This window comes from Rhinoderma darwinii, chromosome 6, assembly GCF_050947455.1.
Source record: "Rhinoderma darwinii isolate aRhiDar2 chromosome 6, aRhiDar2.hap1, whole genome shotgun sequence".
Lineage (NCBI taxonomy): Eukaryota > Metazoa > Chordata > Amphibia > Anura > Rhinodermatidae > Rhinoderma > Rhinoderma darwinii.
The window spans coordinates 99,261,594-99,288,823 of NC_134692.1; the positions used below are offsets into that span (position 1 = coordinate 99,261,594).

A 27,230-nucleotide genomic window follows, 5' to 3' on the forward strand; every position below is an offset into this window, starting at 1 on the left:
ACTCCACACATCTTATCCCCCTCATCCTTCCCTTCTGAACCCAGACGTGTGCCCAGGCAGCTGATAACAGCCACATTTAGGGTATTGCCGTACCCGTGAGAACCCACATTACAGTTTATGGGGTGTATGTCCCGGTAAAAATGCTCACTACACCTCTAAATGAATGCCTTAAGGGGTGTCGTTTTTAAAAGGGGGTCACTTCTCAGTGGTTTCAACTGTACTGGTACCTCAGGGGCTTCTGCATACAAGACTTCGCACCAGAAAATCCCCAGTAGGCCAAATGCTGGTCCTTTCCTTCTGAGCCCTCCCATGGGCCCAAACGTCAGTTTATCAGCACAAATTGGGCATTGCCGCACTCAGGACAAATTGGGCAACAAAATGGGGTATTTTATTTCTTGTGAAAATAAGATATTTTGAGCTAAAACTACATATTGGAAAAAATATATATTTTTTTAAATTCCCAGCCCAATTCAAATAAGTTCTGTGAAGAAACTATGGGGTCTAAATGGTCACATTACCCATAAATGAATTCCTTGAGGGGTGTAGTTTCCAAAATGGGGTCACTTCTGGTGGGTTTCCATTGCTTTGATACCTCTGGGGCTCTGCAAATGCGACATGGCACCCGAAATCCAATCCAGCAAAATCTGCACTCCAAAGAACACACAGCGCTGCTTCCCTTCTGAGGCCTCCCATGGGCCCAAACGGCAGTTTATCGCCAAAAATAGGGTATTGCTGCACTCAGGAGAAATTGGGCAACAATATTGGGTTTCTTGTTCCCTGTGAAAATAAGAATTTTTTATCAAAAATGACATCTTATTGAAAAAAATGTCATTTTTTTAATTTCACAGCCCAATTCAAATACGTGCTGTGTAAAAACTATGGGGTCAAAATGGTAACAACAACCATAAATTAATTCCTTGAGGGGTGTAGTTTCCGAAATAGGGTCACTTTTGTGGGATCCCTACTGTTTTGGCACCAACACCTCTTCAAACCTGGCATGCTGCATAAAATATATTCTAATAAAAAAGAGGCTTCAAAATGTACTAGGTCCTTCTTTGCTTCTGTGGCTTGTGTTTTAGTCCACGAGCACGCTAGTGCCACAAGTGGGACATTTATAAAAACTGAAGAATCTGGGCAATACATATTTAGTAGTGTTTCTCTAGTAAAGCCTTCTGTCTTACAGAAAAAAAATGAATACTATTGAAATTCAGCAAGAAAAATTAAATTTGCAAATTTCACCTCTACTTTGTTTTAATTTCTGTGAAATGCCTAAAGGGTTAAATAAACATTCTAAATGCTGTGTTGGATACTTTGAGGGGTCTATTTTTCAAAATGTGGTGTTTTATGGGGGTTTCTAATACATAGGCCCCTCAAAGCCACTTCGGAACTGAACAGGTACCTTAGAAAAAAAAGGCTTTTGACATTTTCTTAAAAATATGAGAAATTACTGTTTATGTTCTAAGCCTTGTAACGTCCAAGAAAAATAAAAGAATGTTCAAAAAATGACGCCAATCTAAAGTAGACATATGGGAAATGTGAACTAGTAACTATTTTGGGTGGTATAACCGTCTGTTTTACAAGCAGATGCATTTAAATTCTGAAAAATGCTATTTTTTATAAATTTTGCAATTTTTCACCAATAAACATTGAATATATCGTCCAAATTTTACGACTAACATAAAGCCCAATGTGTCACGAGAAAAAAATCTCAGAATCGCTTGGATCGGTTTAAGCATTCCGACGTTATTACCACATAAAGTGAAATATGTCAGATTTGAAAAATGGGCTCTGAGCCTTAAGGCCAAAACAAGGCTGCGTCCTTAAGGGGTTAATGAAGAAACTTGGGATGCTCCTTGCACTGGGCGCTCTGGTGTGAATGGTTCACTGATTCCACTGATTCACACCAGAGCGCCCGGTGCAAGGAGCATTTTTTTTCCCAAGTTTCTTCATTCTACAAAACCACGAGAAAGAGGCTCCAGCGTTGGAGACACCAATCGCGGGTCTGCTCCAGAGGCTAGCACAGTGTAAACGAGACCAAAGGTGAAAAACACCTGACGAGCAGCAAAGTTAAGTTGTGCTGACGATCTTGCACAACTCAATCAGGTGAGTCTTACTATATTCACCCCTTGATCAATTATCTATATTGACCATACGATATCACCTTAGAGGAACGCCGTCTCTCTCTTTTTGTTTTTTTTTAATCAAAGATCTTCTTTTAGTCAGGGCTTGTTGAATTTTATCTTTAACCCCTTCCCTCTTTGGCCACTTTTGACCTTCCTGACAGAGCCTCATTTTTCAAATCTGACATGTTTCACTTTATGTGGTAATAACTCCGGAATGCTTTTACCTATCCAAGCGATTCTGAGATTGTTTTCTCGTGACACATTGGACTTTATGTTACTGGCAAAATTTGCCCGATACATTCAGTATTTATTGTGAAAAACACCAAAATTTAGCGAAAAATTGCAAAAATTAACATTTTTCTCAATTTAAATGCATCTGCTTGTAAGACAGGCAGTTATACAACACAAAAATGTTGCTAACTAACATCCCCCATATGTCTACTTTAGATTGGCATCGTTTTTTGATCATCATTTTATTTTTCTATGACATCACAAGGCTTAGAACTTTAGCAGCAATTTCTCACATTTTCAAGAAAATTTCAAAATGCTATTTTTACAGGGGCCAGTTCAGTTGTGAAGTGGCTTTGAGGTCCTTAGATATTAGAAACCCCCAATAAGTCACCCCATTTTAAAAACTGCACCCATCAAAGTATTCAAAACAGCATTTAGAAAGTTTCTTAACCCTTTAGACATTGCGCAGGAATTAAGGCAAAGTAGAGGTGAAATTTACAAAGTTCATTATTTTTTTCCAGAAATTCATTTTGAATCCATTTTTTTTGTACCACAGAAGGTTTTACCCAAGAAATGCAACTCAATATTTATTGCCCAGGTTCTGCAGTTTTAGGAAATATCCCACATGTGGCCGTAGCGTGCTACTGGACTGAAGCACCGGCCTCAGAAGCAAAGGAGCACCTAGTGGATTTTGGGCCTCCTTTTTATTAGAATATATTTTAGGCACCATGTCAGCTTTGAACAGGTCTAGTGGAACTAAAACAGTGGAAACCCCCCAAAAGTGACCCCATTTGGGAAACTACACCCCTCGAAGAATTTATCTAGGGGTGTAGCAAGCATTTTGACCGGCCAGTTTTTTTGCAAAAATTTTTGGAACTAGGCCATGAAAATGAAAATCTACATTTTTTCAAATAAAATGTAGGTTTAGCTAATTTTTTTTCATTTCCAAAAGAACTAAAGTAGAAAAAGCACCACAGCATTTGTAGAGCAATTTCTCCCGAGTAAAACAGTACCCCACATGTGGTAATAAACGGTTGTTTGGACACACGGCAGGGCTTAGAATGGAAAGTGCGCCATTTGGCTCTTGGAGCTCAAATTTAGCAGAAATGGTTTGCGGAGGCCATGTCACATTTGCAAAGCCCCTGAGGTGACAAAACAGTGGAAACCCCCAACAAGTGACCCCATTTTGGAAACTATACCCCTCGAGGAATTTATCTAGGGGTGTAGCAAGCATTTTGACCGGCCAGTTTTTTTGCAAAAATTTTTGGAACTAGGTCATGAAAATGATAATCTACATTTTTTCAAATAAAATGTAGGTTTAGCTAATTTTTTTTCATTTCCAAGAGAACTAAAGTAGAAAAAGCACCACAACATTTGTAGAGCAATTTCTCCCGAGTAAAACAATACCCCACATGTGGTAATAAACAGTTGTTTGGACACACGGCAGGGCTTAGAAGGGAAAGAGCGCCATTTGGCTCTTGGAGCTCAAATTTAGCAGGAATGGTTTGCGGAGGCCATGTCGCATTTGCAAAGCCCCAGAGGTGACAAAACAGTGGAAACCCCCAACAAGTGACCCCATTTTGGAAACTATACCCTTTGAGGAAATTATCTAGGGTATAGTGAGCATTTTGACCCCACAGGTTTTTTGCAGAAATTTTTGCAAGTAGGCTGTGAAAATGAAAATCTACATTTTTTCAAATAAAATGTAGGTTTAGCTAATTTTTTTTCATTTCCACAAGGACTAAAGGAGAAAAAGCACCATAAAATTTGTAAAGAAATTTCTCCCGAGTAAAACAATGCCCCACATGTGGTAATAAACGGCTGTTTGGACACACGGCTTGGCTGAGAAGGGAAAGTGCGCCATTTGGCTTTTGGAACTCAAATTTAGCAGGAATGGTTTGCTGAGGCCATGTCGCATTTGCAAAGCTCCTGAGGGGACAAAACAGTGGAAACCCCCAACAAGTGACCCCATTTTGGAAACTACACCCCATGAGGGAATTATCTAGGGGTAGAGTGAGCAGTTTTACCCCACAGGTTTTTTACAGAACTTATTGTAACTAGGCCGTAAAAATGAAAATCTACATTTTTTCAAAGAAAATGTAGGTTTAGGTATTTTTTTTTCATTTCCACAAGGACTGAAGGAGAAAAAGCACCACAACATTTGTAAAGCAACTTCTCCCGAGTAAAATAATACCCCACATGTGGTCACAAACATCTGTTTGGACACACGGTAGGGCTCAGAATGGAAGGAGCACCATTTGGATTTTGGAATGGTTTCTGGGTGTCATGTCATATTTGCTGAGCCCCTGTAGTACTAGTACAGTGGAAACACCCCAAAAGTGACACCATTTGGGAGGAATCATCTAGGGGTATAGTGAAAATTTTGATCCCAAAGGTTTTTTGCTGAATTAATTAGAATTAAGCCATGAAAATGAAAAATATTTTTTTTTTCCAACAAGATGTAGTTTTAGATACACATTTTTCATTTTTACAAGGAATAGAGAAGAAAAAGCACCCCAACATTTGTAAAGTAATTTCTCCCGAGTACGGTAACAGCCCATATGTGGTTATAATCGACTGTTTACATATATGGGAGCATTCAGAAGAAAAGGAGCGGTATTTATCTTTTGGAGCGTAGATTTTGCTGGAATGGGTTGCGGATGCCATGTTGCATTTGCAAAACCCCTGATGTACCAAACAAAAGTGACCCCGTTTTAGAAACTACACCCCTAAAGGCATTTATCAAGGGATGTAGTGACAATTTAGACTCCACAGGTGTTTTTCAGAAATGAATACGCAGTGGATGGTGCAAAGTGAAAATTGCAATTTCTCCACTGATCTGCCCATTCACCGCACAAGATGTTGTGCCCCTAGAGAATCTTACCCCATAAATTGTTAAGCGGGTTCTCCCGGGCATGGTAATGCCTTACTTGTGGCCATAAATTGCTGTTTGGGCACACTGTAGGGCTAAGAAGGGAAAGACCGCCATTTTGAGCATGGATTTTGCTTGGTAATAGTTCTGTTTGGGGTTTTGCTGGTATTTCAGCTTATAATGTGGTGGCATATGTAATCTGTGCGGAGAACATCAGGGGTATATGTAATCTGTGCGGAGAACATCAGGGTATATGTAAGCTGGGCGGAGTACATCAGGGTATATGTAAACTATGCGGAATACATCAGGGTATATGTAATCTGGGCGGAGTGCATCAGGGTATATGTAATCTGTGCGGAGTCCATCAGGGGATATGTAAGCTGTGCGGAGTACATCAGGGCATATGTAAGCTGTGAGGAGTACATCAGGGCATATGTAAGCTGGGCGGAGTACATAAGGGTATATGTAAGCTGGGCGGAGTACATCAGGGTATATGTAAGCTGGGCGGAGTACATCAGGGTATATGTAAGCTGGGCGGAGTACATCAGGGTATGTGTAATCTGTGAGGAGTACATCAGGGTATATGTAAGCTGGGCGGAGTACATCAGGGTATGTGTAATCTGTGCGGAGTATATCAGGGGTATATGTAATCTGTGCGGAGTACATCAGGGCATAATAGGAGGGTATAATCATGGGGTAAATAATACAATTATCCATAGATGTGTGTTACGCTGTGAAGCAATCCGTTATGCGCAGGCCGGTGTCACACTGATAAACGGTTTTCTTTCTTATCCCTCCTTTGTAACGCTCTGCACCTTTTGGGGACTTTTTCTCCTTCGTAGTTTGGGAAATATTACTGGGAAAGTTTTGCGCTGATATAATACGGGCGCCCTCGCTTCCAGCGGATGTGCTATGTCCCTGCCCTTTCCTAGTTCCTAAATACTAGGGCCCTGAAACTGAAGGAATGTTCCCCTCCGACCTGCGCATTGAGATGTTTTTTCATCACCGCATTACTAGTGCCGTAACTTTTTTATTTTTCAGTTGATTGAGCGGTGTGCGGGCTTGTTTTTTGCGAGACGGGCTGTAGATTTTATTGGTACCATTTTAGAACACATACGACTTTTTGATCACTTTTTATTTCATTTTTTGGTAAAGGAAATTACCAAAAACAAGCAATTCTGGAATAGTTTTTTATTGTTTTTTTTTCTCTGCATCCACAGTGCGCCCTAGATTACATGTTAGCTTTATTCTGCGGGTCGATACGATTACGGCGATACCAAATTTATATAGTTTTTTTTATGTATTGCGGCTTTTGCACAATAAAATCACTTTTTTTATAAAATCATTTGTTTTCTCTGTCGACATATTCTAAGACCCATAACTTTATTATTTTTGCGTGCACAAAGCGGTGTCAGGGATTATTTTTTGCGGCACGGATTGGCGTTTTTTATTAGTACTATTTTGGAGTAAATGTGACTTTTTGATCACTTTTTATAGCATTTTTTGGAAGGAGATGTGACCTAAAAACAAAGATTCTGGCGCTGTTTTTCATGTTTTTTTTTACCGCGTTCACCGTTCGGGATAAATTACATAATAGTTTTGTAGTTTGGGTCGTTACGGACGCGGCGATACCAATTATGTATAGTTTTTTTTATTTTTACGGTTTTTCCCATAATAAAATACTTACTATGGGAAAAAAGTCAGTTTAGCTTTATTTTTATTTGAAATGTGTGTGTTTTTATTGTTTTACCACATTTTTATTTACTTTTTTTTACTTTTTTTACTTGTCCCACTAGGGGACATGAGGGCCTGATGCCCCGATCGCTACTCTAATACACTGCACTACATACGTAGTGCAGTGTATTAGCGCTGTCAGTTATTCACTGACAGCAAGCCTATGAGGACTCGCCGCAGGCGGGTCCTCATCGGCTCCCGTACAAGGCAGACTCGGACGCCATTTTCTGGCGTCCGATTGCCACAGCAACCCAGCGATTGCATCACTGGGTTGCCGATCGGGTGAAAACCTATCAGATGCTGCGCTCTATTGAGCGCAGCATCTGACGGGTTAATCTGCCGGATCGGAGAGTAGCTCCGGTCCTGGCAGTTACAGGAGGGTGCCAGCTGTATAATACAGCTGTCCCCCCGCAGTGATAGTGCCGGCTCTGCTTCTGAGCCCGCACCATCACTGCGCCGTATATATACGGCGCTTTGCGGGAACCACCTCCCGACAGCGCCGTATATATACGGCATATGTCGGGAAGGGGTTAAGTAGATTAATCTCCTTTTCCAAAGATTCCAATTTTTTACGATCAGCTCCAACAAAGTACGAGAACATCTGGTAAGAGTTTCCTCCCATTTAAAAACAAAAGTAGGATTCTCCTCCTCCAAAGTGGGAAAGACCTGTAAGCGCAACCCTCTGCAGCATTATTCCACCACACCTTTGTACATTTTTCAAGTAGTGCACGAAATTTAAGCTTCAAACCCTTAATGTCACTATTCTCTGTAACCCCCGCTAATCGCTCTCCAAATATGGATTCAAGATGTGTGATCCAGTCTTTATCTCGTTTTCTAAAGTCCATGTATCCAGAGGTAATATCTGTGAACACAGACACAAATACTTGTAAGAGCTAAACACAAGAAATGGTTATAAACCATACCCATAGAAATCACAAAATATGCATTCAATATATAGCACGGTGCAGTTTCGGAAGACAATAATTAAAAAAGAAAAAAAGAAAAATACATATTTTAAGAGTGCCTTGTTTGTTTTGGAAAATATTTTTTTTATTTATACTTTTTGACGATACGTGTCAGTTATATTTTCTCATATTCATATTTGGCTACTATGTCCACTTTGTTTTTTTGTTGCTCTACGTGTTAGTGGGGACTCCCTTGTTCTTCTGTCTTGTGATTGCTTTTTAGGTTTACAACTATCTACAGATGGCTCAGCGGTTGAATCCTCGTCAAGCCAGGTGGTCGTTCTTCTTTGCTTGGTTCCGGTTCGAACTCCACTGCCGACAATAATGTGAGGGTCGATGCCTTGTCTAGGTCATTTGAAACCGAGGACACTGTGGAGTCCCCACAGAATATTATTGATCCTTTCTGCATTTTCTCTGTGAACCCTCTGCAAGTTAGAGACCTTCCTCCAGGAAGGACTTTTGTATGTCTGGCAGAGGAAGAATCCTTCACTGGGGTCACAGTTCCAAGCTGGCAGGTCACGAGGGTGCTCGTAATACCCAAGATCTAATCACCCGTCAGTTCTGGTGGCCCACGCTGGCCAAAGAAGTCATGGACTTTTTCTCCTCATGTACGGTATGCCTAGCAAATAAAGTTGCCCACTCCAGACCAGCTGGTCTGCTCCAACCACTGCCTGTGCCTGTTGCTCCCTGGCAGGATGTTGCAATGGACTTTGTCATGGATCTCCCTCTCTCTGTGGGTTGCAGTGTGATCTGGGTGGTGGTGGATCAATATTTTAAAATGGCTCATTTTGTTCCCTTGACTGGTCTGCCTTCTGCTGCACAATTGGCCGACCTCTTCATTCAACACATCTTCCGTCTGCACGGCTTGCCTATGCATATTGTCTCGGATCGAGGGGTCTAGTTCACCTCAAAGTTTTGGAGAGCAATCTGCGGTCTCCTCGGTATAAAGTTGGACTTCTGTTTGGCCTATCATCCCCAATCCAATGGGCAAGTTGAGAGGGTTGCTTTGTTTCCAGACGGCAGGATGACTGGGTGCAGCTGCTCCTGTGGGCAGAGTTCTCCTATAATAACCACACTAGTGAGTGCACCACTTCCAGTCTGTTCTTCATCCTCTACGGCCAACACCCTCATATACCTCTTTCTGTCTCTACTTTGTCCCAAGTGCCTACAGCTGATTCTACCTCCAGGGACTTTCTGCAAATATGGCAACAGACTCGATCTTCTATTCTGCTGGCGGGGGACCGCATGAAGAGAAAGGCAGATACTAGAAGACGGGATCCTCCTCAGTTTCTTCCAGGTATAAAGGTCTGGTTGTCTTCAAAGAATATCCGGCTGAGGGTGCCGTCCTGCACATTTGCTCCTAGCTTCCTCGGACCCTTCGAGATCCTGCTACAGATTAACCCGGTGTTTTACAAGCTGCGGCTGCCTCCTACCCTCAAGATCCCTAACTCCTTCCATGTCTCCTTGCTGAAGCCTGTGACTCCTAGTTCCGCAGTGGCTCCTGGCGGCTCGTCAGGGACTTTCGAAGTAATGGAGATTCTGGCCACCAAGAAGGTAGGAGGAAGGATGTTTTATTTGGTGCTTTATTTGGTGAATTGGAGGGGATTCGGTCCAGAAGAGAGGTCTTGGGAGCCAGAGGAGAACATCGATGCCCCTGTCCTCGTGAGAAAGTTTCTCTCCTGCTCTGGTCCCAAGAAGAGGGGGCGTAAGACGGGGATACTGTAACATCTATGGTCGTGGCCTGTCGTTCTGGCTTACTCTCCGACAGCGGCGGCCATGGACATGTGAGTTCCCTGCAGCGTCTTCCCCCTGTGAGGCGCCAGGAACTTACTGGTATTGAGACTGTCTCCTGGAGGGCGCGCTCGCTCGCGCGTGCACAGTCTTAAAGGGCCAGTGCGCGCATAATTGCAGGAGGTCTGCTAATGCTACTAAAAAGGGCTTGTTTGACTGAGTGTTGTTTGTTACCCAAAGTTTGCCTGGCAAATGGTCTCCTAGTGTCTTCCAGTTTCCAAGTGTTCCCTGTTCCTGTATTCTGTATCCCGTGCTGTCCTGGTCAAGTGCCGTGCTGAGCTGTTGTCATGTTGTACTGTATTCCACGCCTGTTCTGCCACTCCACGATTGATGTCTGCCTGCTGCCTGTTCCCAGCCGAGCCTGTCTTGCTACTGTCCGAGTTGCCACAGGTTCCCTTTCTGGACTATAGACTCTGTACTATACCTGTTTGGCCAGCTGCCGTTCCGCTACGTGGTAAGGCCCAGTGGATCCACACCCCGCAACGTGACAGACTCAATTCCTGGGTTGATAATTTTCTACAACCTTTAGGAAAACCTGGCTTTTTGAGAGATAGTAAAGAGGTCCTCAAATCTTTTCATAATTTAAGTGGTCGAACGATTTTTCCTCGGTCACATTTGATGTGGTGGGTTTATACTCATGCATTCTCCACCACATGGCAGTACAGACAATAACATTTAATTTGAAAAAGTACAGTACATATAAACATGTAACACAAGAATTCATTATAATGTTGGTACAATATTTATTGTCACACAATTTCTTCAGTTTTGATGGTTTATTCTTTATACAAACTGAAGGTACTCCTATAGTTTCTAAATTCTCCCCTTCGTTAGCCAATTTATACATGTCTTGGTGGGAAGAAAAATGTATCTTCTTTGAACTTAATCCATATGGTGAGGCCATTGTGTGGTATGGTCGCTACATTGATGACTAATTATTTGTGTGGGGCAAAGATGTGGCGTCCATACCACGGTTTGTAGACCTCATCAATCAGAATAGTTTCAATTTAAAATTCACTTTTACTATGTCTACTGTGCAAACTCCCTTCTTCAATATACTTCTAATTGGCGATGTTCAAAAATAATATGTTTCCACTTCGATGTACCGTAAACCTACTGCTGGCAATACTATTTTGGATGCATCTAGTTGTCACCCTTGTCACACCATTAAGTCAATACCGCAAGGGGAATTTGTTAGAGCTAGAAGAGCTTGTTCAAATAATAATAATAATACTCTCTCTATACAATGTCAGGATATGGAAAGGAGACTAACAAAAAGAGGCTATAAAATGGATGTTGAATTGGGGAGCTAGTTACATTAAACATAGAACTCAAGTTTATTTCCTAAAAGAAAAAACTCAGGAAAGCTTTCCTCCAGTCTCGTCCCCTATAGTCTTTTCCATAACTCAATGCTCTAATTATAAGGATAGTGTTAATATTCCCAAAAAATATTTACCTACATTACACTATGATACAATTTTAACACCAATTATTGACCAAGGCTGCAGATATGTAGCCAAAAGGGGGAAAACTTTGGGTGATACTCTTACCCCTCGACATTTTGCCTCGAACATCAATAATATAATTTGGTTCTCTCTGAATTTTTTTTTTAAATATGGGGGCAGTAGATGTAATGTGTGCAAATACAGTATTAAAACAACAGTTCATGTCCCCAAATGCATTAGTTATAAAATCTATGCGTTTATGAATTGTGATACGCTACATGTAGTTTATGCCATCAAGTGCACTTTGTGCAATCTGACCTACATAGGATGTACAATTAGAAAATTAAAAACCTGCATAGCGGAACATATATCAGACATAAACAAAAATTCTTCTGATAATAAAGTGTTTTGCAACACCAGTGGTGAGAAACATGGTAGCTTAGTGACATATGCTATGATTAAGAACACTGTTGTTCGAAACGCATAAGAGTCTACACGCCTAACCTATGCTCTCTGGATTTTAACTTGATGTACGAATGAAACGTAATATTTTTTATGAACGTGCTGAAGGAAATTGTTTCATGTTTTCCACTCTATGGACTTCAAAATAGTTTGTCAGCAGTGCTAGAGGCAGACTCCTTTCCAACACAATCCCAAAAACACAATTCAAATGTTGAAAACCCTAACCCAGTAAATATGCAGCTCGGGGCAAATCCAGGCCAGGTGTACAAGGTCCATCTAGGACATGAAGAAGAGGAGTAGTAACCTATGTGAAATAAGAAGTTGAAAAACTAGCATATATTGGGAAAACTGATGTGCCATATTCAGGGATATAATTTTAACCCCTTAACGACCTATGCCCCCGTCTACAGCGACCTGTTTTGGCATCGCTGAAGAAGAGGAATCTAACAAGTTGTCGTTTTTCATAGCACCATTTATTGTGCCATATAATGTACTAGGAAATGGGAAAAAAAATATTTGTGGGGTAGAAAATGAAAAAAACAGTGATTCCTCCATTGTTTTTTGTGCTTTGTTTTTTTTTTTGGAATTCACTGTGCAATTAAAACAACATGTTAAATTTCTTCTTTGGGTAAATACGATTACGGCGATACCAAATACATATATAGTATTTTTTCTATATTTTACTTCTTTTACAAGTAAAAACCTACGTTTAAAAAATAAAATTTGTTTTTTGTTGCCAAATTCTGAGAGCCATATCTTTTTTTATTTTTCCGTTAATTAAGTGGTATGAGGAATTATATTTTGTGGGATAAGCTGTAGTTTTTAATGATACCATTTTGGGATACATGCAACGTTTTGATCACTTTTTATTTCATGTTTTGTGGGAGATGAGGTGACCAAAAAAGAGCGATTCTGGCGTTTACATATTTATTTATTTTTACGGCGCATACCGTGTGAGTTAAACAATGATATATTGTAATAGTTCAGACTTACACGGATGCGTCAATACCAATTATATTTATTTTTATTTTATTTTTTTTTACTATGCTCTAGGGGGAAAATGGGAAAAGGTTTTTTTTTAACTTTTAATATATATATATTTTTTTTTACATAAAAAAACTTTATTTTACTAATTTTTACTTTTTTTTTATTAGTCCCCCTAGGGGACTTCAACCAGCGATCGTTCAATCGCTTGCACTATATACTACAATACTATATATTTCAGTATATCGTGATTCTGACAGGCTTCTATTCAGCCCTGCCGGAGGCAGCACTTAATAGGAGTACAAAGATGGCAGACCTGTGGGCCTTCATTAGGGCCCCAGGCAGCCATAGCAACCATTGCCACCCTGCGATTGCATTGCGGCGGCGCGATGAGCTGTTAGAGGGGGTCGCCCCCACTTTCTAATGGCATTTAATGAGTTAAACGAGCAGGATCGCGCTCCAGCACAATCCCGCTAGTTTCTCTGTAGTGTCGGCTGTAACATACATCCGACACCCGCATCGTATGGAGTGGGTTCACCCCGTGAGCCCGTTCCATACTTCTCCTACCCGACTTTGGCGTATGGATATGTTAAATGTCGGGAAGGGGTTAAAGATGCCTCCTGAATGCAGCTGGGATAAACCCCCCCCAGTTTTTTTACCAATTGATCGCCGTGGTCTATGACCATGGCATGATCAAAGAGGACTCCCCTCTTCAATTGCTTCCCCGGAAATCCGGTGATGTGATCGGAGACTGAGGAAGCCTCTGCAGTCAGCCCTGGGGACCTAGAAAGGACCCCAAGGCTGTCTGTTCAGTTTGCCTGCTGTTAGGGCACACTATATGTTGACCTAACAGAAGACTGTGTCATAGTGATACATTGTAATGTATTAGCATGCAGGGGTATGCTAATACATTGTAAGCAAAAAATAAAGTTGTAAATAAAGTTATCCCTTGATGGGATTAAAAAAATATCACAAAAAAATAAAAGACTAAAAAAAAGACCAAAAAAAGTCATTATTTAGCAAAAAATAAATTTTATTGCCAAAAATTACATCAATTAATTCTTCAGGTTATTATGGTCATGTGGATACATAATATGTGCAGGATTTGTGTTTTAAACAGGTTATTTAGAATGAAACACAAATGGAATAAAAAAAGTATTTAAAAAAAAAAAACAATCCTGAAAATTGCTTTTTCATTTATTCACGCAGCAAAAATAAATTCGATAACTTACACAGTAAAATTTTTTTACACCCAGGAAAAAAAAAAAATTGTCCCACATAAAACAAAGTCTCATCAAAAAATAAAAAATTATGGCTGCTGAAAGGCAGAGACGCAAAAACGAAAAAATGTTGCTGGTCTTTAAGGCTTTTTCAGGCTGGGTCAATAAGTGATTAATCCCCTTGAGAATAGTCCCCCAGTGTAAATTTACTTTATTACCTATTCCCTGCTTCCATTTAGCTTCAATTTTATCCATAGTGGAAGCATGTGAAAAGTGAAATAGAATGTGTTTATAGATTTTTTTTAATAATTCCTTTCCTATAATTCCCATAAGTGTTTTAACTGATAATATTGAAAATAAAAATGTGAAGGAATTCTGAAGACCTCATGGAATTACTTAAAATCCTTTAATTACCCATTGTGTACTAAATGTGAGATTAAAGTAATTCCCCTATTCTCTCAAAACGTATTACCGGGAAATTTTTGAATTGTGGAATTGAAGTCAGCCCAGTTTGGCAAATGTTCCAAAAAAGAGTCACACCCTAATTTCCATTTAGTTTCACTCCAAAATCTGTTGTATAAATTATACACCCTAAAGCTAGGAGAAAGTCTTTGCAAATATCCAGATTTCAAAAGTTGGTTCGCATCTATATTAGTAGATTCAGTCCCATTCAAAATTGACCTATTTCCAGCAGTCCCACTTTACAAGTTATTGAAGCTGGCTAGCAAGAAAATAATCATAAAATTTGGGTAAATCAAACCCTCCTTCTGCCAATGGAAGACTAATTTGCAAGTATCTACAGTAGTCTGCACTTATTTTCCCTGACAGATCAATTCATTTACTATGCATTCTAATGAAGAAAATATTTTTTTTTTATAGCCAAACTGGCGAATTCCCACAAATATGAAGAAATATAATTTTGACTAAAGCAGTACAAGCAGCTCTTAACAGAGGTAAGCACTTCCATGATTCAACAATTTTTCTTAAAATCTCCAAGGAATGAAAGGACATTGAGATTTACAAAATCACTAATGTTTCTAGAAAATGAAATACACAAATATTGAAAGTGTTCCACCTTCAGGAGCCCTGCACAATCGTGAGCACCATCCTCATTGCCTAACAGAAGGAGGGTTGACTTAGTCCAATTTATTTCAATACCAGAATAATCCCTCGAATTCATAATATACAGCGACGACATGCTCCACATCCCCAGCATTGCTGTGATACAGGAGCATGTTGTCCGCCTAAAGGGAGATTTTCTCCTCCCCCTTGAATTTAAAGCCCCTTATTAGAGGATCAGCCCTGATTTTAAGATTAAGAGCTAAAGATTCTATCAAAAGTATAAAATAAAAAGGGGGAAAGAAGGCCTCCCTGCCGTGTTTCTCAGCACAGTTGAAAAAAAAAGGTAACACAATTTAAGCCGCTGTGCCCTGGGCTGATGGTAGAGGAGTCTTATCGATGAAATAAACAAGTCCCCAAAGCCAACTTTAGACAATATTTCCTACAAGAACTTCCATTTAAAGTAAAGCCGAATTAGGAAAAGCTCTGGCATTCTGAATATTAGTGAAAACGACGTACAGTGAAGGAAATAAGTATTTGATCCCTTGCTGATTTTGTAAGTTTGACCACTGTCAAAGTCATGAACAGTCTAGAATTTTTAGGCTAGGTTAATTTTACCAGTGAGAGATAGATTATATTAAAAAAAAAAAAAAGAAAATCACATTGTCACAATTATATATATTTATTTGCATTGTGCACAGAGAAATAAGTATTTGATCCCCTACCAACCATTAAGAGTTCAGCCTCCTCCAGACCAGTTACACGCTCCAAATCAACTTGGTGCCTGCATTAAAGACAGCTGTCTTAAATGGTCACCTGCATAAAAGACTCCTGTCCACAGACTCAATTAATCAGTCTGACTCTAACCTCTACAACATGGGCAAGACCAAAGATCTTTCTAAGGATGTCAGGGACAAGATCATAGACCTGCACAAGGCTGGAATGGGCTACAAAACCATAAGTAAGACGCTGGGTGAGAAGGAGACAACTGTTGGTGCAATAGTAAGAAAATGGAAGACATACAAAATGACTGTCAATCGACATCGATCTGGGGCTCCATGCAAAATCTCACCTCGTGGGGTATCCTTGATCCTGAGGAAGGTGAGAGCTCAGCCGAAAAATACACGGGGGAACTTGTTAATGATCTCAAGGCAGCTGGGACCACAGTCACCAAGAAAACCATTGGTAACACATTATGCCGTAATGGATTAAAATCCTGCAGTGCCCGCAAGGTCCCCCTGCTCAAGAAGGCACATGTACAGGCCCATCTGAAGTTTGCAAATGAACATCTGGATGATTCTGAGAGTGATTGGGAGAAGGTGCTGTGGTCAGATGAGACTAAAATTGAGCTCTTTGGCATTAACTCAACTCGCCGTGTTTGGAGGAAGAGAAATGCTGCCTATGACCCAAAAAACACCATCCCCACTGTCAAGCATGGAGGTGGAAACATTATGTTTTGGGGGTGTTTCTCTGCTAAGGGCACAGGACTACTTCACAGCATCAATGGGAGAATGGATGGAGCCATGTGCCGTAAAATCCTGAGTGACAACCTCCTTCCCTCCACCAGGACATTAAAAATGGCTCGTGGCTGGGTCTTCCAGCACGACAATGACCCGAAACATACAGCCAAGGCAACAAAGGAGTGGCTCAAAAAGAAGCACATTAAGGTCAAGGAGTGGCCTAGCCAGTCTCCAGACCTTAATCCCATCGAAAACTTATGGAGGGAGCTGAAGATCCGAGTTGCCAAGCGACAGCCTCGAAATCTTAATGATTTACAGATGATCTGCAAAGAGGAGTGGGCCAAAATTCCATCTAACATGTGTGCAAATCTCATCATCAACTACAAAAAACGTCTGACTGCTGTGCTTGCCAACAAGGGTTTTGCCACCAAGTATTAAGTCTTGTTTGCCAAAGGGATCAAATACTTATTTCTCTGTGCACAATGCAAATAAATATTTATAATTGTGAAAATTTGATTTTCTTTTTTTTTTTTAATGTAATCTATCTCTGATAAAATTAACCTAGCCTCAAAATTCTAGACTGTTCATGTCTTTGACAGTGGGCAAACTTACAAAATCAGCAAGGGATCAAATACTTATTTCCTTCACTGTATGTTATAGGAAAAATATTTACCTGGGATGAAACCCCTTTTGATACGTGGTCAACAATATTTTTAATAACGGGTATGAATCTATTATACAAGACATTAGCAAGGAGTTTAATATCCGAGTTAAAGGGGTTGTCCCAAGTTGACTCAAATTTCTTTTTTTATACATTCTAAGCAGGAAATGAATTTTAAAACATTTGGTGTTAAAAAAAAATTAAAATTCATTTCCTAAGTGCCTTTTTTTTACACTTGATAACTCAGCAAGTGCTGGTTATCTTTTCTAAAAAGGGGCGTAGGCGGCTCGATGTCAATCAAGCCGCTCCGCTCTGCAGTGTGCGCGCTCCCGATGTTGCTAGATACTGTAGTTCTAGCAACATCGGGAGAATGTTCGTCTCAAGCGGGCATGGTAAGCCCGATTGAGACGAACTTACCGTGAATGTACTGTACACTACACTACACTACATTCACCCCGTTTCGGCAAGCCACTTTTCCCTCCCCCACCCTGTCACTACATTTTTGTACCCGCTGCATCGGTGCTGCATCAGCACCCGGCGAACAACTAAAAATATATAAAATAAAATAATAATCACCTAAGACGTTCTAACGGCGCTCTGAACGGTCCCGTCACTTGCCATCTTCCTTCTTCTTGGCGCCGCTCGCATTCATAGTAACAATGCGTTGTGGCGCAGATGACGTAATCATATCAGGCCCACGTGATTACTTCATCTGCGCCCACCGCTCTGTTATTGTGAATGGGAGAAGAAAAGTGACGGGACCGTTCAGCTCTTCGTGGGAACGTCTTAGGTGAGTTTATTTTTGTATGTATGTTGTTATGTATGTTGGTATGTATGTATGTATGTGTGTATGTATGTATATGTTTTCTTGTATGTATGTTGTCATGTTTGTATGTGTATATGTGCATGTATGTGTATATGTGCATGTATGTTTGCATGTATGTATGTTTTCATGTATGTATGTTTGCATGTATGTATGTTTGCTTGTATGTATGTTTGCTTGTATGTATGTTTGCTTGTATGTATGTTTGCATATTTGTATGTGTATATGTGCATGTATGTGTATATGTGCATGTATTTTTGCTTGTATGTATGTTTGCTTGTATGTATGTATGTATGCTTGCTTGTATGTTTGCATGTATGTATGTTTGCTTGTATGTTTGCTTGTATGTATGTTTGCTTGTATGTATGTTTGCTTGTATGTATGTTTGCTTGTATGTATGTTTGCTTGTAGGTATGTATGTTTGCTTGTATGTATGTATGTATGTATGTATGTTTGCATGTATGTATGTTTGCATATATGTATGTTTGCTTGTATGTATGTTTGCTTGTATGTATGTTTGCATGTATGTATGTTTGCATATACGTATGTTTGCTTGTATGTATGTTTGCATGTATGTATGTATGTTTGCATGTTTGTATGTGTATATGTGCATGTATGTGTATATGTGCATGTATGTTTGCTTGTATGTATGTTTGCTTGTATGTATGTATGTATGTATGCTTGCTTGCTTGTATGTATGTATGTTTGCATGTATGTATGTTTGCTTGTATGTTTGCTTGTATGTATGTTTGCTTGTATGTATGTTTGCTTGTATGTATGTTTGTATGTGCATGTATGTGTATATGTGCATGTATGTTTGCATGTATGTATGTTTTCATGTATGTATGTTTTCATGTATGTATGTTTGCATGTATGTATGTTTTCTTGTATGTATGTTTTCTTGTATGTATGTTGTCATGTTTGTGTTTTCATGTATGTGTTTTCATGTATGTATGTTGTCATGTTTGTATGTGTATATGTGCATGTATGTTTGCATGTATGTATGTTTTCATGTATGTATGTATGTTGTCATGTTTGTATGTGTGTATGTTTTCATGTATGTGTTTTCATGTAGGTATGTTTGCATGTATGTATGTTTGTATGTATGTTTTCATGTATGTATGTTGTCATGTTTGTATGTGTATACGTGCATGTATGTTTGCATGTATGTATGTATGTTTGTTTGTATATATGTCTGTATGGCCATGTATGATACTGTCTGCTGGCACCCTGTATCTAAGCCAACTTTGCCGCAGGCTTCTATACATGGTATAACAGTCAGTATCACACATGAAAGTGAAAGTAAGCCTACGACATGTTTTATTTCATTTTTTTTTATATATTTTTGATTTTTTACAGGTTTGGTGTTTGGACTACGTCGGTTTCGAGGACTACTTAGATGACGCTTTTTTTTTCATCAATAAAATGGTTAATGAGGGTTGTGTTGGGGGTGCTTTATTTCAATAAAATATTTTATCTATATCTTTGTCTTTTCTTTTCAAGTTTTATTACTATCACTTTAGTAATGGCCGCTGTCTGAGTGACAAGGTCCATTACTAAGGGGAGGCTTAGTGTTAGCCGGTACAGAGGCTAACACTAAACACCATTATTACCCCGGTACCCACCACCACCAGGGGTGCCGGGAAGAGCTGGGTACGATCCAGTACCCGACAATCTGTTGTGATGGTCGGGTACTGGGGCGGCCGCAGGCTGGTATTATGAGGCTGGGAAGGGCCAAAAACAGTGGACCTTCCCACCCTTGTAATGCTAGGCTGCTGCTGCTGTGTTGTATCTGGCTGGTTATAAAAATGGGGGGGACCCCACGTCATTTTTTTTTATTATTTATTTATTATTTTTATTAAAATGACATGGGGTTCCACCCAATTTATCATAACCAGCCACATACAACACAGTGTTATTAGCCTGGGAATGTACTAAACCAGTGGCCCCTCCCACCCGTGTAATGTCAGGCTGCTGCGGCCTTGTATATGGCTGGTTATTAAAAATGTGGGGGACCCAACGTCTATTGTTAAATTTTACAAAAAAACGACGTGGGGGTCCCCCCCATTTTTAGAACCAGCCCGATACAACACAGCAGCAGCAGCCTAGCATTACAAGGGTGGGAAGGTCCACTGTTTTTGGCCCTTCCCAGCCTCATAATACCAGCCTACGGCCGCCCCAGTACCCGACCATCACAACAGATGGTCGTGTACTGGATCGTACCAAGCTCTTCCCGGCACCCCTGGTGGTGGTGGTGGGTACCGGGGTAATAATGGGTGGTTAGTGCTAGCCTCTGCACCGGCTAACACTAAGTACCGCCTTAATAATGGATGCTGTCAATCAGCCAACTGCCATTATCTAGGCACTAATAAAGTTTGAAAAAAAAACACAAAGACAATTTTTTTTTATTGAAATAAGAAATCCCCAACAAAACCCTCGTTAACCATTTTATTAAAATGTGAAAAAACGTAGATCTACGCAGTAGTCCAACGAATCGAAAGACGTAGTCCAATCGGTACATCAAAATCTGCAACAACATTAAAAAAAAGTTAGCAATGTGAACAATACCGATACTTATACTCACCTACACACACACAAACAACCACACACAAACATATACACAAACACATATAAACACACACCCATATATTACACAAACACACACATAAACACATATACACACACACATATACACACACACACATATACACACACACATATACACAAACACATGTACACAAACACACCCATATATACACAAACATATATACACACACACACATATATACACAAACACACACACATATACACAAACACACACGTATACAAAAACACACACAAACATATACACACAAACCTATACACATATGCACAAACACACCCATATATACACAAACACACACACACACACATATACACACACACATATGCATACATATACACATATGCACAAACACACCCATATATACACAAACACACACATATACACACACATATACATATACAAAAACACACAAACATATACACACAAACATATGCACAAACACACCCACATACACAAACACACACACACATAAACACACACACAAACATATACACAAACACACATATACACACAAACATATACACAAACACATGTACACAAACAAACCCACATATACACAAACATATACATATATACACAAACACACCCATATATACACACACACACATATACACAAACACACCCATATATACACAAACACACACACATAAACACACCAAAAAAGCACACACACATATACACACAAACATATACACACAAACATATGTACACAAACACACCCATATATACACAAACACATACACAAACCCACACATATACAAAAACACACACACACACAAACATATACACAAACACACCCATATATACACACACACAAATATACACAAACACAAAAATATACACAAACATATACACACAAATACACCCATATATACACTCACACATAAACACACACACATATACACAAACACACCCATATATACACAAACACAGACACACACACACACACACACACACACTTACCTTTAGCGGAGCGCAGACTTCTCGCGACGGGTGCCTTCCACTTCATCTCCTTGCATCTCCTGCGCATGCGCCGAGATGCGCGTTCATGAGTAAATGACATCCTCTGCTCCGGACGCAGAGGATGTCATTACGCATGCGCGGCCACCGCTAAAGGTAAATAGCGGTGGCCGGGAACCTAGGCAACGAGCAGGATACAAAGAGGGACCGACCGCAACTTCAATCAACGATATCAAGAAAACGACATCGCTGGACGACGGACAGGTAATTAGAATTCTTCTTATTTTTACATGGGGGAGCTAACTAGCACCATTTATCAACTTGGGACAACCCCTTTAAGTAACGAAATAGGGTATTAAGAATTAATTTAAAAAATGGGGTTTTGTTTTATAACCACAATTTGGGCTACAGACATAGAACAGGGCACACTACCACTAGCTAGAGTAGAGTTAAATACTTTTAAGAGTTCTTCCTACAAATACTCCCGATAATACCGCAAATGTTATGCCATCTGGGCCTGGAGATTTATTTAAAGGAGTCTTTTATAACCTCCGCAAGTTCCTCTTTTGTAAGGGGGGAATCCAGCCTATCAGCGTGCTTCCTAGTTATTGAAGGGAATTCAAAAAAAATCTAAATAATCATTAATCTGCTCTTATGAAAAAACTGTTTTGAATGAATATAATTCCTATAGAAATCTAGGAACTCCATAGCAATGTCATTAGGATCACTGTATATTGTTTCTGGTTTGCCTTTAAGTGCAGAAATTGCAGAGTTTTTCTTATATCTAAGTTGCCCTCCTACAAAAATGTATTTTTACTTTTGTTAAAGTTGTGTTGGCCGCTTTATAATATAAGCTATTGTTATATTGCCAGGAAAGTCTATTATGATCCCATGTGTGATCTATAAATTTCATCACAGTAATCAATTTACTTTTGAACTCTGCTACAGAAGCTGTCCTCCTTTTCTTGGTCAGCATCAACTTCTGAAAAAAAAAATGCCTCTAATAAGGATTTTGAAAGAATCTCAGACTGGGGAGGAGGAGTCATTGTTAACCAATAAAAAGTGCTGAATAGTGTTATCCATGGATTCCTCCCATATCATGGAGCTAAGCAGGTATGAGGGGATGAAAAAAGACCTTGCCAGATTGGGCCAATACCACAAAATTGGAGAATGATCTGACAGTCTCTAGCTCCATAATGATTATTTTTAACACGGCTCATCATGTAATCATAATAATAATAATAATTATTATTATTTAGGGGTATTGGAGTAACAGGAGTTTTTTGGGATTAAGTGTCTAACATGCATCTAGCCATCAAGATTATTAATAAAATTGGAAAATTGTGTGTTGTTGGTATTATGCACAAACCCTAACCTCGTAAATCTGTCTCAACTGTCATGTAAGACAGCATTAAATTAATTATCCATAATGATCAGAAGTGGACATTTGCTATTTGCAATTACATAATTTGCTATTTTTTCAAAAGGGAAGGGAGGGGGAATAAAAAGTGAAATTAGAATACACATCAGCCCTTCAAAATTGCCATGGAGAGCCACAAATCTCCCACACTCCTCGACCAGGATGAACATTGTGACAGATAATATATCATGTGTATAGATACTCACATCTCTAGAAAATGAGGAGTAAACCGAGTGATAACTAAGACACGAGTGTGTCCGATTTGCACATGCAAAAAATGCTGCGTTATACGCGTTTGTGTGTCTGTTGTTTATGCGCATAGGTCATGCGTATGTCACGCGTTTTATAATCACGTAAAAAATGGAAGGCAGACTTTTTGGTCACAATTTTGGTCCCAACCCTCTGGGAACACCCACAGGAAGGTCACATGTTCGGGAAAAGCAATTTTCTACTGCTGTTACAGTGTACAGAGCATTGTCTAATTCCTGTGCTTGGTTTGTTTAGATTTGGACAATTTTTTTTCCGTTAAAACATGGATTCCAAAGCTATGGACCATGTTCTTATGATTTGGCTTATCTCGTGCATATATGGAAAGCTATGCCAGATGGTTGAGGAAGAACCTATAAGGAAAAGGAGGCTTTGGATTCATCCCATCGTCTCCCAACCTGCTCCAAAGGGGACTTCCACACCCTTTATGAGGACCTGCGGCTGCATCCGGCAAAACATCATTCCTTCTGTCGGATGTCAGTCACAACATTTGACCGTCTGCTGGAGGATCTGCGTTCCAGACTAACTTACCGAAACACGAACATGCGACACAGCATTTAATCAGAGGATAGGCTAAGCATCACCCTAAGGTAAGAATACATACTGTCTGATTTGTTGATAACCTCACAGAGCATAGTTTGTGTAATTCATTTATTTCTTGGTTTTTTTTTCTTCAGATTCCTTGCCGCTGGAAATTAGTTTGCGTCCTTTCATTTCGAATTCCCATTGGGGACGTCGACAATTTGGGGAATTATCAGGTCTGCCTGTGATCTCATCTGGCGTAAACTGAAAGACACCATTATGCTTCAATCCACAACAGAACAGTGGATGAGTATATGAGTTCATGGACAATGCACAATTTCCTAATTGTATTGGGGGCTGGATGGGAAACATATCCGTGTGAAGAAGCCGCCACACTCAGAGTCCCGATTCTACAATTACAAACAGTGTTTCTCGGTAGTGCTGTTGGCCGTGGCTGACAGTCAATACCGGTTTGTAATTTAGACATCGGTTCCTATGGTAGCACTGCAAATTCTGGCATCTTTAGGGCTTCCAGAATGGGTCAGCAGCTTCTAAACAACCAACTATCCCTCCCTGAACAGTGCCTACTGCCTGGATCTTCAGGTCCCCCCGGCACCATTTGTGATAGTGGTAGATGAGGCGTTTGGACTCTGCAAAGATGTTATGTGACCCTTTCTTAGACATGGATCGGATGACCGGAGGCGCATTTACAATTATCGGCTTACCAGGGCTCGACGGTATGTGGAGTGTGCCTTCGGTGTTTTGACTAATTAATGGAGGGTCTTCAAATTTATAATCTAAAGGAATGCAGACAATGTAACCACATAATCAAAGCCTGTGTCATCCTTCACAACTTTACCCGGATGTACGATTCCTCAGGTGATGATGACATGGAACATCACATGGCCATTGAAGCATTGACATGGACGAAACACCACATGGAAGACCCGGAACATCTGGACTCAAAATCCGGGAAATATATGCAGATTATATTGTCAGCCCTGAGGGAGCAGTGCCTTGGCAGCAGGACTCTATCCTCTAGAGATGCTGTGTGATCCTCTGTGTTTAGTTAAATTTAGTTAGTTACAATAATACATAGAAAAATAGAAAAAAGTGATTACAAAGGTTCACTCACCGCGTTTCCACTGCGTTAGTCTATGCATTAGTTGATTGCACATCTTGAATGAATGAATGAGTAAATGAATGAACTCCATGTGCTCGAAAATATCCCAAGCAGAATCCTGAATCGACAGCAGGTATACAAGGCAATGGAGAAAGACAAAAATGGTGTATCCGGCACTCTGGTAAAAAACTCGGCTTTATTTGGTCATTTTAAAAAACAGAACAATTAAAATGAAAATTCCGGGACCACGCTTACGCGTTTCAAACCTCTGGGGTTCTTAATCATAGCTTAGTTACCCAGTTCTAGGTTCACATATTTATACCCTATATCCCAAGTCAGGTGATATCCTGTGAGTTGGGTAAAAAATTTACTGAATTATGTAATGACATCAGTGTAGCATTTCTTTATTAAGTATATTAATATGAATTTGCTATTGAAAGTTTGTTATTTATTGTAGAGGTGTTTTATTTTTTTAACTTATTGTAAGATACTGACAATAATTTAGACGTGATTTGAGAACCAGCTTTCCTGATTGATCCTAGACTAACTCAGGTGTGTTAACTTTGTGATGTCACGTAGGGAGAGGGAAGACCGCATAAGTTGTGATAAAGTTTAACAGTTCTTTAATGTACGACCGTGCTTATTATTACATTGAAAAATATTGTGATGGTAAAATTCCAAATTTGTTACAGCCGAAAATTCACCAATGTGTATAGCTTAAAATGTTCGTAAGGGCTATAAGCAAATTACTTGCTGGTTCTAGTATCTAGCCCATGGTGCTGAAGAACAGCACAGTGAAAATTTTCAAAATAAAATGTTGTGTGGTTCTGAAAAACCGCTCCTGTATTGTAACGTGTGTATGTTTGGAATACAAACTGTAATGTTCGTGGCTGCGGGCTGTCAGCTCCAGCCTCACGCTGACAGCCGCAGCCACGAGTCGGCAAGCGCTGGCCCCAGCCTCCTCCTCAGGAGACACCAGCGCTTGCATCCACTCACCTCCGCCGGAGCCCGCAGGGTGCGCGCGCACGCTCGTCCCCGCTCTTAAAGGGGCAGCGCGCGCACTGGACATCTTGAACGACCTTTGACCCGTGAGTACCCTGGGCTATAAGAGGGGTCCAGCCCCCTAGTTCGATGCCTGAGCGTTGTTAGTTTTCCCAGTCTGTCTTGCAAATGGTCCCTTAGTGTTTCCCGTTCCTGTTGTTACCCGTACCTTGTTCCCCGTTCCTGTTTCCCGTGCTTTGCCCTAGTATCAAGTCGTGCCACGTCCTGTGTCATCTGCCACGTCCTGTGTCATCTGCCACGTCCGGAGGAATCTGCCACGACCGGAGGAATCCGCCACGTCCGGAGGAATCCACCACGTCCTGTGTTATCTGCCACATCCGGAGGAATCCGCCACGTCTGGCGCAACTTGCGGCTCCTGTTTCATCCGCCACGTTTGGCGCCATCTGCTGCACCCATCTCATCTGTGCCAGAGCTGCGGCCACCATCTGGACTATTCAGGTACCCTTGTGCGGGACATTGTATTTCTGGGGTGTCCTGTTGTTTGGCCAGCTGCCTCCTCGCTGCGGCGGTACGGCCTAGTGGGTCCACTAACCCGCTTCGTGACAGTACGCTCAGGCCATGGACCCCGCTGGTCAACCTGAGACATTGACTACACAAGCCATGCTGGCTGAGATGGAGGATCTACAGTCACGACAAGACCAGCTCCTCCTGTCGGTGAACGCCATAGCCCATCGGCTGCTTGCTCCGTCCACAGTCATCACCGCACCCATTCCTGCGGTTCCGCCTGCTACACTTCCTGTCTGTACCGGTACCAATCCCCTGTGTTTCTTGCCGCTACCTCCACGCTATGACGGAGATCCGAGGTCCTGCAGGGGATTTTTGAATCAGTGCCTGATCCATTTCAGACTACATGCCAGGTCCTTCTGCTCGGATGACGTCCGGATCGCCTTTATCATCTCTCTTCTTACCGGCAAAGCCCTGGCATGGGCCAATCCTCTGTGGGAACATCAGGGACCAGAGACCCGGGACTGGCAGTGCTTCTTACGGACCTTCCGCTCGATCTTTGAGGAACCTGGGAGAGTTTCTTCGGCTGCTGCATCCTTGCTGACCCTACACCAGGGAGACCTCTCCGTGGGCGAGTATGCCATTCAGTTCCGTATCCTGGCTGCTGAATTGACCTGGAACAACGAGGCTTTGGTGGCTACATTCTGGCAGGGACTGTCTTCAGGGATCAAGGACGAGCTGGCTGCTCGCGATCTGCCATCTACCCTGGACGATCTTATCCTACTCTCCTCCCGTGTCGACATGAGGATCCGGGAACGTTCCCAAGAGGTTCTCCGGGGGAGAGAACGTCCCAGGCTGGATTCTGCTGTCCCGCAATCCTCCTCAGTCGTCCCACCAGAGTACCCGATGTAGAGTAATTATGTTAAATTGTCTACCCAGGAGAAACAACGCAGATGCACTTCTGGACTTTGTTTGTATTGCGGCCATGGAGGCCATA

General features: G+C 40.9%; 1 long non-coding RNA gene across 1 annotated transcript in view; it reads left to right on the forward strand.

Annotated features, from left to right (window-relative positions):
* The window catches only part of LOC142656391 (uncharacterized), a 100,679-nt gene extending 75,176 nt beyond the window's left edge, over window positions 1-25,503 (forward strand). The window contains exons 3-6 of the long non-coding RNA XR_012849669.1: window positions 14,707-14,780; window positions 22,344-22,508; window positions 23,320-23,672; window positions 23,760-25,503. This is a non-coding gene — a long non-coding RNA (uncharacterized LOC142656391). The remainder of the gene's footprint in view (window positions 1-14,706; window positions 14,781-22,343; window positions 22,509-23,319; window positions 23,673-23,759) is intronic.
* Window positions 25,504-27,230: the final 1,727 nt, after the last annotated feature.